The 13,609-nt window shown below is 46.7% G+C and overlaps 1 protein-coding gene across 12 annotated transcripts in view; it reads left to right on the top strand.

Annotated features, from left to right (window-relative positions):
* Window positions 1–13,609, top strand: part of Pgant5 (polypeptide N-acetylgalactosaminyltransferase 5) — a 648,526-nt gene that overhangs the window by 550,563 nt on the left and 84,354 nt on the right. For 10 of the 12 annotated variants that reach the window (XM_069338608.1, XM_069338612.1, XM_069338609.1 and 7 more), the window contains one exon: window positions 8,381–8,417. The exons of the other annotated variants lie outside the window; for them this stretch is intronic. The gene's annotated coding sequence lies outside the window, so the exon portion shown is untranslated. The remainder of the gene's footprint in view (window positions 1–8,380; window positions 8,418–13,609) is intronic. 12 annotated transcript variants of the gene reach the window in all.

The raw sequence follows: 13,609 nt of genomic DNA, 5'->3' as shown, positions 1-13,609 counted from the left end.
CCTGGCCCCGGCTCTTTGGGTCAGTGTCCCTGGTCCCGGCTCTTTGGGTCAGTGTCCCTGGCCCCGGCTCTTGGGGGCAGTGTCCCTGGTCCCGGCTCTTGGGAGGGCAATGTCCCTGGCCCCGGCTCTTAGTGGAGTGGGTCTCTGGACCAGTGGTGTGGGCAAGAAGTGCCGGACCAACCGGGATGTAGTGAATGTTTTGGGCCTGCGGGCCGCTCCAAGCAACAAGTTACCTCAAATCGAGCCTGGCCTCAGGTCTGGCTCAGGGTCTGGCTCAGGGCCTGGCTCAGGGCCTGGCTCAGGGCCTGACTCAGGGCCTAGAACTCGTGAGACCCTCTCCATGCACGAGGTGGGTTCCTGGGGGCAGTCCCCCAGGCTCGGGCTCTTAGTGGGATGGACCCCTTGACTTATAGGGGGGGGGGGGTGGACCCCTTACTCTTAAAAGGGGTAGACCCCCGATTCTCAAAGGGGTGAGCAAACTGATGCAGTTGCTTCATTTGTGTAGACTTTCCATAGACGTCAGCCTGGATACAACCGGTTCTTTCCTTGCCACGGAGCTCGGTCCCCTCTGGTTCACCTCATAACAAAGTGCCGGTTTCAAAAAACATGTTTTACGATCTGATCGTTCTGCTCTGACAAGTCCATTTACTTGTTGTTGTTGTTTACTTCAGCGTCGTAACGCTCACTTGACGCACGACGGCTCGTTGAAACGACGCCGTCAGTTTGTACGTCGTAGTTGCGTCGTACGAACGCTGTTAGAAGCACCGCCTTAGCGATGCTGCTGCTTCTCCTCGTTCACATTTTACTCTCTTGCTCTTATCGTAAAATTTAATTTCCTCCGCAACTCTGCTCCTCCCTATTTTTACCCTGAGTTAGGAGCCTTTTGTCACCAGCGAAGGCTTGTTACCTGCGGACGAAGTGGGGGGGGGGGGGTAGTCATAGGTTGTAAGGGTCGCACAAGGTTCCACAGGAACGCCTCCATTAAGGTCATTTCATGTGTTATTGAGTCATGGGAACAGGAAGGAGGATAGTTGAGCAGGATAGTGCCGTGGTGAGGAATGGGTGGCTGGAACTGGTGGTGGTGAACTATTGGTGACTATGGGGGAAAGCCAGCTCTCCCTTCCATGGGGGCTGGACAGGAGAGAGACAGTCTCGCTTCATGCAGGTCGGCGTTCAATTCCCCGACCACCCAAGTGGTTGAGCACCATTCCTTTCCCTCCTTTGTTCCGGCAATATTTGTAATGCTTGCTGGGAGGCCATTGAACATCCGTGGACCTCTGATGTTCAGACAGTGTTCTCTGATTGTGTGTCTATGGGACATATTTGGTGTACTATCGAAAATTATGGGAACGTACTCTGCACTAGACACACGATCTATTGTACATTTTCCATAATTAGAGCTGATTAGTGTGATGAACTCTCCTTGAATGTTGGGTGATAAATATGAAGTTGGATATCTTATTCATTCTTATTTTTGCAAGAAGTTCCTACAGTCATATTTGCCAATTGGTTTGATTAACTCTTAAGAAATTTGCAGAATTGGCAGCTTCATTTAAGTTCTCTGGGCGCCCTCGGAGTGCAAGTCTGTGTTCTTGCCAGGAACATGATCTATAATAAATTCGTCTCTGTATTTATTTCCACTTGGCAATAGCGTGTTTTATTTGCAACACGTGTGCACGATCTATTGAAACGTCCAGTTGAAGGAGCACCGACAACTCTTGAAATTGAAATAAGTTTATTGAGGTAAAATACACACAAAGGGATGAGGTAGCTCAAGCTATTCTCACCCCATTCAGTACAACGTGTTAATATATACATAGACACACATCACAAACAATAAACATATTACAACTCTTTGCATCGTTCAAAGCATCGGCTATGATGTGGACTGCCTTCGTGTTCAGGCGCTCTGGGATAACGTTTCCCTCAAAAGAAATTCTGGCCTTATGGAGCCTTATTATAATTAAATTATTCTTTTCTCAATGCGTTGGAGCTGGAGCTGAGAAGACAGCAACAGCAGTGCAAGGTAATCTGGCGAGGAAAGATTAGCACCGACTTTTTAATTTGTTCTCCATATTCCAGAGTTTTGAAACATCAAACTTTTGACATTGAGCTGTTGTTTGAAGCGGCTTGAAAGGGTTTATTCATGGTTTTGTAATTTAATGAACCACGTTTAACAAGTTCAGTTCGCAAATTGGCCATCATTTGAACGGGCCAGTGGCCAGAATGGTCAAACAGACTGTGGGTGATGGTTGGGGGTGACTGTGATGTAGATGAAGGTTGATCCTGATTAATTGGATATCCACATGAAGATATCCGCCTGAACATCTATCTCTAAAGATGCATCAAATTTAGGTTGATCTTGCCATCCAGAAGGCACTGAAGGCGTGTCTGAGAATCCCATTAACTGACGAAATCGAATAACATGGAGCTTGTTTTGTCTTGTTCTTGTTTATGTTCTTCTGACTTCGCGAACCTTCTTGAACGCGCCGCCCCGCGGTCTCCGGCGGGGGGTAGAAATAGCCTAAGCTACTCTATCCCTTTGAGATGTATTTCTTCCTTATCTCAATAAACATACTTGAACTTGAGCGCTCCTGTGTGCTGGTTAGGTAAGGGCACCAGCGAAATGAAACGACAATTAATTATCATCATCATCATTAAAGACATAAGGTACTAATTATCATTGATACAGCCATACCAGTCGAGACCTTCTGGAGCCTTATTATAATATAATTATTCTAATTAGAGACTTCAAAGAAAAAAACTTGACTCGGGGCTAACTTAGGGCCTAATATTACAATGCTAATAAAACTCAAAATTCACAATTCATCATATATTACACCGAAGTATGATGGCATGGAGTCAGAGGTCTCCTATGCTCAGTATTTCCACTTAATACATATTCTTTTAAACCAATGAGTAATATTGGGTGCTAAGTCAGTTTCCCATTGAAAACATTGTATATATAAAATATAACGGGGTATATGTGTGTTTCTAGTGTGTGGTTTAGTCAACATAAAGGGGTATTTCGTTAATTTATTTATTTACTAACATAAATGTAACTTACCTTAGTATTATCAAGTATTTTATAAACTTTCATTTGCACTTAAAGATCTGACTTTTGCTTTCAAATCACAAATTTTGTGAAGCAACTCGTTTTTCGAACGGATTTTTCGCATGTTCGGTGCTGGCGTGAGGCCTTTTTGAGCACCCTAGCGGCATTGAGGCGGTACTAAATGGCATTACATAATGCTGGTTCAACAAAACCATGGATATCTGGTACACAAGTAACGCCCTACAATGACGAGATATAATGGTTTTCATTTTTGGTTTCATTTTTAAATCTCAACCGAGAAGAATGGTCGGGCCTCCTGGAGGCAATTTGCCGCCCCTGGTGGAGCGGCTCCAGGGGGCAGTCGTCTCTGCCCCCCGTCTTTGATGGTGCACGCAGGCACTCATTGTCTTAGTGACCTGTTGCAGTAGAGTAATTAGCGCGCACCGTAGTGCCTCCTGGAGCAGTGGAGCGGCATCATCAGTGTGTCGCCATGGCCCTACACGAGGGCAGCCACAAGGAAGGGGGACACTAGGCTCCCTACACCCAAGTGAAACTGTCAGAATTCGCCACAGAAGTGTTGAGCGTTTCCGTAGTGTCACCAACTAGAGGTGTATCTATGTTTCCGTAGAGGCGGTCTCTTGCATTGCCGCAGTAACGGTAAAATTTCTTCACATGCTTTTATTTCTGTTTAACGCATGGTGGTATAGTGTCACTATTTGATAACATATTAAGCTTGGGTATTGGAGTATCGGTATGGCTTTAATCAATGCCAACAGTGACTGCCCAGACAGGTACAAGAAGAGTGTCGTTAACGCTTATGTCGACCGTGCTCTCAGCCACAGCTCAGGATGGAAGCAAGTCGATGAAGAACCCTGTAGGGTAAGGCAGGTCCTAGTCAACAACGGCTTCTCCAATAAAATATCAACAACAGATACCGTGACCACTGGGTCGCCCCCACTGTGACCCAGCACCTTGACCTGACCGTGGGTGGCAGAGGCCGCTGGTTCTGGCGGGTAGTATGAGCGGTGGTTGAGTCGTTACTGGTTCCATGAGGGCTTTTAGCGCTAAAAGACTACTTAAGCCCACTCGTAAATTTAGCATAAATGCCTGGCCCTCATGAAAGTATAATTTGATCAAAGCATTTGCATTATACGTTGATAACGTCATGCCATAACGATATCAGGGAAGTATTATGTGTTAAAAAAAAATTGAGACCGAGATCGTGAACAGAAAATGGTGGCCGCCTTGCCCAGACTAAAGTAAATTCCCGAAGGTTCTCCACTTTTACGATTATCCATCGGTTGTATGTCATTACAACTATTTTGGTTGAGAAAGCAATGTAGATTGAATTTTCCGTGTACATTTGGTGAAATTTTTTACCTCTTGACGAAAAGTTAGAAACATAGTGAATGGAATTTCTGGTGAAAATTGGTTAACTTTCAGAGGCTGCCTAAGCTTGGACTAGACTTATTTCACGGGAAGTCGTTATGGCGAGTTTAAACTTGCAGTTTCCGTCAGGTTTTGTTACTTTGCGAGTGTCGGGCGGCGCGTGTAGTGACGGGGCGTGACTGTTGGCAGAGTGGTGGTCGAGGCCTGGTCGGAGGTTTGAGGCCTGGTCGACGACCGGGCCGCGGGGACGCTAAGCCCCGGAAGCACCTCAAGGTAACCTCAAGGTGGTGGTGGTTACCTGGGGCCAGATTCACGAAAGCACTTACGCAAACACTTACGAACCTGTACATCTTTTCTCAATCTTTGCCGGCTTTGTTTCCAATTATAAAACAGTTAATGAGCTCCGAAGCTCCAGGAGGCTGTTTATAACAATAACAACAGTTGATTGGCAAGTTTTCATGCTTGTAAACTGTTTAATGAATGTAACCAAAGCCGTCAAAGATTGAGGAAAGATGTACACGTTCGTAAGTGATTGCGTAAGTGCTTTCGTGAATCTGGCCCCTGGTAGTGACTACGAGGAAGGGAACTCAAACTTAAGAGGTTCTCAGCCAGGGAAGAATTTCCCCAAAGTGAGAATTTTAGGGTTTAAGAGGGGGGGGTGGCGTCAAAGATTAAACTTTGATTCATAGTTTCTGCAAACTATAGACAATTCTATAGATTTGTCCATAGTCGACAGAACATCACACTTTGTCAAAATTAAAAGTTCAAAAGTCAAATATTGATCTTCATTTTCATGTGGGAAATATTCCATTTATAGTTTAACAGATTTTGGAGTCTTGAGTGTCAGAAGAGAGGGCAAGATGTTTACAATATTCTATGCATGTTATTTGAACTATAACTATAATCAACAATCCTTGATTGCGGAAAGGGGGGATGGATGACACTGACAGGCTGTTCAACACGCTTCCACTACACATAAGGGACATAACTGGCGACCCCCTCACAGTGTTCAAGAGAACTGGATAAACACCTCCAAAGGATACCTGATCAACCAGGCTGTGACTCATACGTCAGGCTGCGAGCAGCCGCGTCCAACAGCCTGGTTGACCAGTCCAGCAACGAGGAGCCCTGGTCGACGACTGGGGCCCGGGGTTGCTAAGGCCCAAAATCACCTCAAGGTAACCTTAAGGACATTCTGAAAAGATCGCATGGGGGGGGGGGGGACAAAAAAGGTCGAAACCCCACAGGTTCAGCTGTGTGTGCCAGGCCTACTAGCCTTGTTCCTGGTACAGTCTGTGATGGCGCAGTTGCGACACTCATCACGTGCTTAGAGACCTGGATTGTACCTGGACCTGTTTTGTTTGGGTTAATGGTGGTCAGGGAGGAGTGACGGGGCGCCAGTCCTTAACTGATCGCCTTTGCTAGCCCAGCAGTAATTGGGTACCTTTATATACTTGATTGGTGCATCGTCTTACAGGGAAAACTGCCTTGAATTCCGGGAAAGTGGAGAGCTCTCAGCCTGTTAACAGGAGCCAGAAGTAGTCTGCTGCTGTACCCATACGTAAATATTTTATTTTTAACTGCTGGCGTTCGAAATCTGTCGAATCTGGCCTTGAAGTTGTGGATAGAGATGGCTTCCACAACTTCTTCCAGTGATTACCCTTCTTGACGACCAACACAGGACATGAAAATTTCCTTGTATTTTCAATACAATTGCAGTTTTTTTTAATACAATTGCAAAATTGAAAATTTGCATTATCAGCGTCCCCTGTGTCCTCGTGTGTCATTTAAAAAAAAGCTGGCCTTGTATACCCTATATACTCCCCTCAATATTTTTGTTGTCATTATATTCTCTCTTCTCCAATCTTTGGTTGAAAGTGTTCCTTTTGCCAGGCCTCGTAGCTTAAACTTCTCGGTTCTGGCACTAATACTGTTAAAACTTCTGCAGTTTCGTATGCTTCACGAGGTGCAGATTCATGACTGTGCTGCAGATTCCAGTCTCTGTCTATCATTATTGGTGTAGGTTGCCCTGAGAGTATTTATATAGGCTGTAAAATGACGTTCTGATGTTTGCCATCTTCCAGTATGCTGGAAGCGGTGATGGAGCTCCAGCACACGTGGAGTGGAACCCAGGACTGCTACCTTTGTTTCATCCACAATCTCCAGATGCGTTTCTAAATAGTTTACTATTGTCTGGGGCTCTGTTGGTGCCCTTCGTCCATTATCTGCCGCCTATATTGGTCACTTTCATCAAGATCCTCGCAGTGTCTAATTATCTTCAGTCCTCCATGTGTTATGATCGCATGTTGGTCACTTACTGATACCTTCCTCTGTGTTTGGCTGCTCAGAAGTTTCAGGTGCTTTTTGGCCCAGGATGCTGTGTGTGGTTTTTATACCGTCTTGACTTTCCTTCTCACGTTGTTTTATTCATTCTTCTCTGTTCTGCAGCTATTAAAGTTTGCTCTGACACTGTTCTTCTTCCATGCCCTCGTGTTTCTTTTTTGTTTAAAGCAGCGTGCCAAACCAGTTAGTCTGGGGAGTAGAGTAACTCCTGGAACAGACTCCAGGTAAATTTTAAGTAATGCGGTTTACTGCTTCACGTCTCTAATCTCACGTGGATGGGATGCGTCTGTGTCTCTCCTGAACTAGATCTTGATGTCTTTTATTATGATGTTCATCCTCTGCCCTTCTTTGTCTGAAATATTCTTTCAGCCTCCCTCCCCCCCTCCCCTGCCTTCCACACTTAGGGGTCTTCGTCCCCCCCCCCCCCCCGCTCCCCTGCGTTCCACACTTTAGGGGTCTTCGCCCCCCCCCCCCGCTCCCCTGCGTTCCACACTTTAGGGGTCTTCGTCCCCCCCCCGCTCCCCTGCGTTCCACACTTTAGGGGTCTTCGTCCCCCCCCCCCCCGCTCCCCTGCGTTCCACACTTTAGGGGTCTTCGCCCCCCCCCCCCCCCTGGCCCGCTTAGTCCTCCCTCGCTCTCACTGTTGATTTTCTGTCGCAATTAAAGTCGCTCACTCCGACAACAGTTTGGCAGAGTCTGGATAAAGTATTGTGTTAGAATACTTAATTTCGACTTGGAATGCAGGTGGGGGGGAGGAAGGGTAGGGGCTTTGGGGGGGTGTAGGTAGGGGCTAGGGGTGGTGTAGAGTGTGATGGTGAGAGTACACCTTCTTACCATCTTAGTAACTCTACCATCACAGGTGTAATGGTGAGAGTAGAGTTAGTGTAGCAGTAGTCCCAGACTTAAGAGGAACTAGGACACTTGCCCCAGACTGTACCACCGGCTGTGTTGAACACAGGATGAACATTGTTGAGGTGTGTCAACACAAACCCATTATCCTAAGCTGATAATACGTACAAAAACTATTTGATGGCATGTACAAAATAATACTGTTGCAGCCAGGTGCTCGCGTTGACCAGACCACACACTAGAAGGTGAAGAGACGACGACGTTACGTTTCGGTCCGTCCTGGACCATTCTCAAGTCGATTGAGAATGGTCCAGGACGGACCAAAACGTCGTCGTCCCTTCACCTTCTAGTGTGTGGTCTGGTAAACATACTTCAGCCACGTTATTGTGACTCTTCGCCTGCAGCCAGGTGCTCGCGTTGTCTATTGTTAATATTGTAGAGGGGACGGAAACGAAGCCAGAAGCAACTTCAACTTCTTCTAGGCCTAGTAAAGCACCATGAAAATACTTACGCCTATGACTGCTTGGACACGATATGTACTGGTTCTTTACTCTTCCAGATTTTGTTGTTATTTAAGGTAATTGAATAATACAAATTGAACTTTGTCCAGTAAAAGTTGTGTGTGTGTAAGTACTGTAGTTGCTTTAAGAGCCATCATTTTTAGGAGGACGGGCTGTCATTCTCGGGTCGTCACCATCATTTGGTATAGTGTTAACTGGTGTTAACTGTTGTTTGTTCTTGCAGGAGACGCGCCCTCACCATCCGACACGAGGCAGATTTGGTAAGTTACTTTGTTGTCTGTGCTGTTATGCTTGCTGTTGAGGGCTGGTGATGGTGGTGGTGGTGGTGTCTGTGATGATGGTGGTGGTGTCTGTGATGGTGGTGGTGGTGTCTGTGATGTTGAGGGCTGGTGGTGTCTGTGATGATGGTGGTGGTGGTGGAGGTAGTGTGTGGGGGAGGGGGGGATCCACGGGACGAGTCAGACACGATAAATACACAGCTGTAATGAACAAGATTTGCATTTTAAATATATGCTATAGACGTCGAACCTTACGGACGAAGTTGTAAATTAGAGTAATTTAGGTCCCTTCTCCCTGTTTTTGGTCTTCCGTCCCTTTCATGTCCTTCTCTGTCTTCCGTCCCTTTCATGTCCTGCTCTGTCTTCCGTCCCTTTCATGTCCTGCTCTGTCTTCCGTCCCTTTCATGTCCTGCTCTGTCTTCCGTCCCTTTCATGTCCTGCTCTGTCTTCCGTCCCTTTCATGTCCTGCTCTGTCTTCCGTCCCTTTCATGTCCTGCTCTGTCTTCCGTCCCTTTCATGTCCTGCTCTGTCTTCCGTCCCTTTCATGTCCTTCTCTGTCTTCCGTCCCTTTCATGTCCTTCTCTATCTTCCGTCCCTTTCATGCCCTGCTCTGTCTTCCGTCCCTTTCATGCCCTGCTCTGTCTTCCGTCCCTTTCATGTCCTTCTCTGTCTTCCGTCCCTTTCATGTCCTTCTCTGTCTTCCGTCCCTTTCATGCCCTGCTCCGTCTTCCGTCCCTTTCATGCCCTGCTCCGTCTTCCGTCCCTTTCATGCCCTGCTCCGTCTTCCGTCCCTTTCATGCCCTGCTCTGTCTTCCGTCCCTTTCATGCCCTGCTCTGTCTTCCGTCCCTTTTCCCTCTACTCTCACTAGCCCTCTTTCTCCCGCCTCAGCTCCGCCTCGACGATCCTGTCAGTGGAATATCAACTTACTTTTAGTTAGCTTTGTGTCCCTTCCCGTGCGTCCCTTCCCCTCCGTAATCCTGTGGCCCAGGTTCGATTCCCGGCGCCGGCGGAAACAAATAGGCAGAGCTTCTTTTACCCTGATACCCCAGTTACCTAGCAGTAAATAGGTACCTGGGAGTTAGACAACGGCTACGGGCTGCTTCCTGAGGGTGTGTAACAAAAAGGAGGCCTGGTAGAGGACCGGGCCGCGGGGACGCTAAGCCCCGAAATCATCTGAAGATAACCTCAAGATAACCCCAGTGTTTGTCAGCAAGATATCACAACGTCTGTAAACACGCCACTAAGGACTTTGTATACTCTTACGTGTTTGATGGGGTTCTGGGAGTTGTTCTACTCCCCAAGCTCGGCCCGAGGCCAGGCTCGACTTGAGAGCGCTCGGTCCACCAGGCTGTTGCTTGGAGCGGCCCGGCTATAGTATAGCGGCTTGTATAAACTAGAATCCTAGTTAATGGACCAGAGCAGAGTGGTTGCTTGTTAGTGATGGGCGTCTTCATTCCTGCTTGTGAGGTCATCACAAGCATAATTTTGATTGTATTAATTGTCCCTCCATACCCGTCCTGTTGGGGGTGGGGGGTGTGTGGTTGACGTCCCCACATACTCATCCTGTGGGTGGTGGTTGACATGGTTACAGAGGCGCAGTAGGGCCATGAACTGAACTCTTAAAATTTAGCTAAGCCAGTTAAGGTCTCCATAACTTAGCTAAAAGAATTTAATTCGGCAATGAACGTTCTAGATATTAGGTACTCGACATACCCAGGTACCTAGTATTAACCACTAGGTACGTTGTTACTTCAGCAGTGTACATACAGAACTTGTATGTACTAGTCTTGTATAACACAATCTGTTTGAGAACTGGACCACAACACACTGTTAAGCTGGAATGTAATACGAGGCTGTCCACAATAGCGCAAGTAATAACATTTCCTTCACTTGGATAATCGGAGATTGGAACGTGGTCCTGAAAAAGGCAGCAGACCGTTGTTCTTCTCACCGTGGCTTGGCAGGACAACAGTCTCGTACATTTGAGGCCCGGGATCGAATCTCCGACGATAAGAGTAAATTACACTGTGGCTGAATTAGGCAATAATTGTTGATATAGAATGACAGCCAGTCACAATACCGTAGTTGTGATCGTTAGGACGCCCATCCCACGTTGCTGAACGATAAGAAAGAATGACGACGTTTCGGTCCATCGTAAAGTATGATCCATGGTTCCAAGAGGGACCGAAACGTCGTCCCGTTTAGGTCCCAACCCCACACGTCCTTCCTTCCTCAGATGTGAGGTTGGGTGCCTTGGTAATATATTATCTCGCGGGAGACTGACGGGAGCTATATTTCAATACCTTAACCATTCGTCTTTCTCGGGTGTAAATGAAGTTGTGGACAGTTTTTCTTAAACTACACTGGGCTGGCCTTATAGTGGGCTGGCCTTACACTGGGCTGGCCTTACACTGGGCTGGCCTTACACTGGGCTGGCCTTACACTGGGCTGGCCTTACACTGGGCTGGCCTTACACTGGGCTGGCCTTACACTGGGCTGGCCTCACACTGGGCTGGCCTCACACTGGGCTGGCCTCACACTGGGCTGGCCTCACACTGGGCTGGCCTTCACACTGGGCTGGCCTTACACTGGGCTGGCCTTACACTGGGCTGGCCTTACACTGGGCTGGCCTCACACTGGGCTGGCCTCACACTGGGCTGGCCTCACACTGGGCTGGCCTCACACTGGGCTGGCCTCACACTGGGCTGGCCTCACACTGGGCTGGCCTCACACTGGGCTGGCCTCACACTGGGCTGGCCTCACACTGGGCTGGCCTCACACTGGGCTGGCCTCACACTGGGCTGGCCTCACACTGGGCTGGCCTCACACTGGGCTGGCCTCACACTGGGCTGGCCTCACACTGGGCTGGCCTCACACTGGGCTGGCCTTACACTGGGCTGGCCTCACACTGGGCTGGCCTCACACTGGGCTGGCCTCACACTGGGCTGGCCTCACACTGGGCTGGCCTCACACTGGGCTGGCCTCACACTGGGCTGGCCTCACACTGGGCTGGCCTCACACTGGGCTGGCCTCACACTGGGCTGGCCTCACACTGGGCTGGCCTCACACTGGGCTGGCCTTACACTGGGCTGGCCTTACACTGGGCTGGCCTTACACTGGGCTGGCCTTACACTGGGCTGGCCTTACACTGGGCTGGCCGTCTGAGGTACAGGTCCAAGACGTACTCAGCACTGCTAAACGTCGTCGTCTCTTCATCTACTGGTCTCGTTTAGTCATAGTACTGTGTAATGTTTTTTGTAAACAGTAAAATTTGTAAATTAAAAAGAAACTATACTGTAATGTAAAAAAAAACTTGGTTTGTAACAGACTTTGAACCTGGTTTTACCCGGGTTTTATTAAAACTTAATATAAACCCCAGGCGGGTTAAGTTTTCAGAAAACTGTTTTTTTTTCGCCTCCAACCCTGATTACTCGTGATTTTTTTTTTCCTGACTAAACTTAACCCTAACTTGATTATTTTATCCATTCGCCCCGAGAACGGCATTTATAAGGAAGATTAAAGCTGTAAGGTTCAGTGCAAAGGGCAATAAACTTTCGTATGAATCTTTTAACAATAGGTCCTATACAATAAAGTGGCTTTTCCTATCATGCAAACAAAAATAATAAACTTGTCCCCCAATTTTTTTTCCATTTGTGTTGCAAAGGTCCAGGAAAAAAAATGCAATAATATAACCCAAGATCTCGTAGGCCTAGTATATAGTACACATACGTACTATAATATGTCTAAGATATTTATATTAGGCCTGGGGGAAGATTTTTGAATAGTTTGAGTTTTTTATGATGCTCTTTAGAGCAGCAGCAGTAGTGGGAAACCCGTTCAACTATGAGTTTGTAGGAAGAGTTGACTATTTGTCAACTATTTGTCAGGGCTGCCCGAAACGCTTTGCGTATAGTGGCTTTAGGCATTGTATGTACTAGCTCTCTCTATAAATCTATCAATTTTTGTATAACCTCTTGTATGTATGTACTTTACCTGAAATAAACATTTTTTGAAACATTTGAATTTAACTTGTCATGAACAGGTTGCAATACTGTTTAATTCAGTGTTCACCCTGGCATGTGTGTTAACATCACCAGATGTGTTAAGTTAACGTTAACACATCTAGAAGTGTTAGTGGCCACGGGACAAGTTCCTCTAGGAAGTGCCGCTCCAGTTGACTGATGAAGATTAAGTCACTCAAGCACGGACATGAATAGCCCGTAAGCCGCTCCAAGCCACCATGTTCTAGAGGAAGTTATCACGCGGGCCGGGCTTGGAGGGGGAGGGGGGGGGGGAGTAGACCTCTGGGAACCGACTACAGGTAACACAAGACTATGTAACCAGTTTAGAAGGACCGTTTAAGAATTGACCGTTATTTAGAATTAGACCTATTTAGAATTGACCGTTAACTAACGCATGATAAACTGTCCTTTCGTAAGTAAATGATATAATACATGATATAGTACTTAGGACCAGCAGCAGCAGGCCTGCCGACCCATGCTAGGCGGGGCCCTGTTTCCTCCCACTCTAAAGTCTCTCACAATTTTAACGGGCTCACCAAAGTCCGTGCTACTTGGAACTTTTTCTTCCAAGTAACGAATCTTGAACAACAAACGTCTCGCACAATCCGTTCCTGAGACCATTCCCACCCGCCCACCTACCCCATTGACTTGCGTCATTATACTTCGCGGTTCATACATTTGTCAACTATTGTTATGCGCGGAGTTTGCGAATATATATATATATATATATATATATATATATATATATATATATATATATATATATATATATATATATATATATATATATATATATATATATATATATATATATATATTGTTGAATGCGTCCTGGCCATAGAGCGCGCGCCAAATTAATTTTGCAACAGGTCAGTGGGATAGTATATCATACTATCACCAGGCCTCGCCCTTATATGGTGTGGCTTGGTGAGGGGGGGGGAGGAAGAGGCTGGAGATAGATATAGATATATATATATATATATATATATATATATATATATATATATATATATATATATATATATATATATATATAATATAGGGAGATATAGAGAGATGGAGAGATAGATAGGGACGGACGTCGTGTGGGCTTGGTGGAAGAGGGGGGGGGGGGGCTTTGTTAGCTCGGGGCAACAGTGTGACTTGGCTCA

This window comes from Procambarus clarkii, chromosome 40, assembly GCF_040958095.1.
Source record: "Procambarus clarkii isolate CNS0578487 chromosome 40, FALCON_Pclarkii_2.0, whole genome shotgun sequence".
NCBI lineage: Eukaryota > Metazoa > Arthropoda > Malacostraca > Decapoda > Cambaridae > Procambarus > Procambarus clarkii.
The sequence above is the reverse complement of the archived record's forward strand: the minus strand, read 5'-3'. Positions and strand labels throughout refer to the sequence as shown.